The sequence below is a fragment of the Pinus tabuliformis genome, chromosome 7, assembly GCF_031772625.1.
Source record: "Pinus tabuliformis cultivar Carrire ecotype Pingquan chromosome 7, CPIR1, whole genome shotgun sequence".
Taxonomy (NCBI): domain Eukaryota; kingdom Viridiplantae; phylum Streptophyta; class Pinopsida; order Pinales; family Pinaceae; genus Pinus; species Pinus tabuliformis.
Genome location: NC_142293.1, coordinates 432,267,941 through 432,271,399, shown reverse-complemented (window position 1 = coordinate 432,271,399; position 3,459 = coordinate 432,267,941).

Below are 3,459 nucleotides of genomic sequence, written 5' to 3'. Positions count from 1 at the left end.
AATACCTTCTAGGAACCAAACCTGGTCAGCACATATTCAAATAAAAATTTCACTGTAGTTGCCCCTGTACAATCATTCACAGGTTGTGACTTTTCTCATCTGGTCAAATATTTGGCTGCGATGATGATATATCGTGCATCTGTCTTCTTGCCTAGAGGCTAAATCGGTCCTACAAAAACAATTGCCCATTTCTCAAATGGATGTAATGATACCTGTGGATTTAAAGGCATATCATCCCTCCGCGATGGCCTACTAGTTCTCTGACATGCATCACATGCCCTACAATATGCTTTAGAGTCATTATGCAACGTCAGACACCACAATCCAGCACGTAAAATATTCTACGTTGTTACTTTTCTTGCATAATAGCCTCACACAACTCCTCCATGAGCTTCAGCAAGGACACTGTTTCATTCAAAATCAGGCTCATAGCATCACAATATCTCATCCGATCCCATCTTATACAAATGGCCTGTAATAACAGAAAAGTCTGTCGCGCGGACCACTAATTCCCTCTTTTGTTGACTCGTGTATCCCTTTGGCACCATTCCTGTAGTCAGGAAGTGTATAATGTCTGCAAAGTGATTATCTTCTATGCGCACCATGAAGAGCTACACATCAGACAACCCTTCCTCCAAATTAGTAGGCTTCTCTCCTGTTTCAATGTGTGACAGATGATCTGGCCCTGCATTCTACCTTCCTAGCTTCACAATCACCTCGAAATCATAATCCTGAAACAACAGCGACCATCTGCATATTCCCCCCCCCCCCAACACAGGCTTGTTGACTAGGAACTTTAATGTAGAATGGTTTGTATTACATCTTAAAATGTCTGGCTAGCAAGTAATGTCCGAACGTCTAGAGTGCATACACCATAGCCAACCCTTCGCACTCTGTCGTCGAGTAATTATTTTCAGCCTTAGACAACTTCTTGTTCGCAAAGGCTATAGGGTGATCTAATTCTCCTTCACCGGCCTATGTCAGCACTGCTTCTAGCATAATACATGAAGCATCCACATATACATGAAATTCCTTCTTCCAATCCAGGGAGACTAGGATCGGCACGATGTCCATTTTCTCCTTCAATACATCCAGACTCCGTTAACATTCTTCATCCCAATAGAATGTAACGTCCTTTTTCAGTAGCTTTTCCATAGGCATGGTAATCTCGACATAACTCTTGATGAACTTTCGATAGTATCCAGTATGACCCAGTGTTATGAACAGCTATTTAACACTCCTTGGTGCCTCCAAATTGATGATAACTACGATCCTAGCAGGCTCTAACATTAACCATTGTCTGCACACCACATGACCCAGCAAGATTCGAAAGGGACGCAAAATAAGGATTTCTTCAAGTTCAGCATGACCAACCTTCAAAATGTATCCAACATCAATTGTAAGCTAGATACATGGCATTTTAACAGTCCAAACACCGTCTAATCATCAAAATATAGCTCCAAATTTTTTTGAATGAACTCTTTGAACACTGCAATGACTACGCGCGAGAAGATCGCCGATGCATTTTTAAGTCCAAAAGGCATCGCAGTATACTGGAAGCATCCCCACTCTATCGCAAATGTCTTCTTGTTCCTGTATTCTGGTGTGATTTTAATCTGATGGTATCTAGAGAAACCATCAGTGAATGAATAGGCCTCCTGCCCTCCAATGTTATCCAATACTTCATCTGTGAATGGTGTTGGAAAAGGATCATGAATGCAAGCATCGTTAAGCTTCTTGAGATTGACATAAATCCTTATTTCATCCTTCTTCTTATTTTCCTGGACTACCATTGGGCTCACCCAATCATATTCCTCCACTAGTTCAATAATACCCACTACAAGCATCTTGTCCAACTCCAAGTAGACCTTTTCTTTATACTTGGGATTAAGGCGGTATGGCCTTTGCTTAATTGGCTTCACGTCCAGCTTCAAGGTAATACTCATTACACCTAAGTCCCCTTTGATTCTTTTCAGGTCTAAAAACTTTGTAGGGAACAAATATTGATACGCACGGATCAACTCAGCGACCTTATCTACTATGGCATCATCCCAATAGTATCTAATCTTCACAAAGTTCGGCTCCGCCTCTGTTCCAATGTTCACTTGTCTAGTTTTCAGTGGTGCGGTGATATCTGGATTCTCTATCTGCGGTCCCTCAACTTCGCGATGGCCTTCTGCCTCTAGGATGTTAATGCTCCTTGGATCCTCACCTTCTTCTTCGGTAGTCACATTATAGCACTCCGGCGCATGGCGTAGCTAGGTGCTCCAATCCATTTGGATCAATTCCAAGGGATCCTGCGGTATTAGAAGATCGTTGCCTTGACCTCCTGCAGCACCTCATCAATGCATTCGAACCTATCCTCACAGTTGAATGTCATCAAGAATCCCTGTCTCAAAACTTCCCACTCTTTAGTGTCGTGGCGAAGCTCTATTTCCACGTACCAATTCATTGGTATTACATCCAAAGTGTGACAGAATAAATTCACCCACACAAGTTGCAACTCCATTCCATAAACCTCAGTCCATTTTTCTAAATGATCGCGTGGATAATTTCTTCCATAATATTTCTCTATTATCCAAACTTTTGGGTGATCAAACTACAATATAATCATTTTTCTGTACACGTGCCACCCATCAAAATTGGCTTTATGCGTACCCCACCACCTTGTGGGTGTAGCGCGCAGTGCCAAATCCAAGGCTTGAAATCGATGCTTCTCTGGTACCTCTCTTTCAAATGCATCCAAAAATTTATCTACATCAGTTAGACCATCATAATAAGGCAAACTCCTTACCTCCAATGATACACATCGCAACAATTTAGTCATCATATTATAGCGTAGCATAGACACTTCGTGCAACCTATTCTGCCATTATTCTAATTCCTCATCTGAATCCGATGTATATGAACTTTCGTGGTCCCATGCAATTTGTCCATCGGTAGTCGGATTAAACCAATCTTGGTCTTGCACTGTGTTATAATCCTATAGTTATAGGTGTCATATTTCATGATTGACTGGTTGAGCTCTGTAATATGTTCATCCTTTCCTTGCTGTAAAGGTTTCCATATTATGAAAAAATAAAAAAAATAAAAAAATGTAAAGAGGGTATACCCTAAAAGAAAAATCAAAGGGTGGAAAAAATAAATGGTCAAAAGAAAAAATGAAAAGAAATGAAACCCAAATAAAAATAGACCAGGAAAGTGTGCAAGTCCAAATGCCACTACTATTTGATTTTCTGTAAATAAAGCATCATGTATAGCTTGTTGAAACTTTTTGCCACAATTGATAACTAGCCGAACAGCTTAATCTTGGCCAGTTCATGTTTAAATTTCCTGTTTTAGAGATAGAGAATAAAAAATTGTCTAAACTGTTAAATCTTGGCAGATAAGTAGATAGGTAGAGAAGCAAAGGAGCTCAACTGTTTAAACTGAGCCCTTGGATCTAATAAGTGCAGAGTT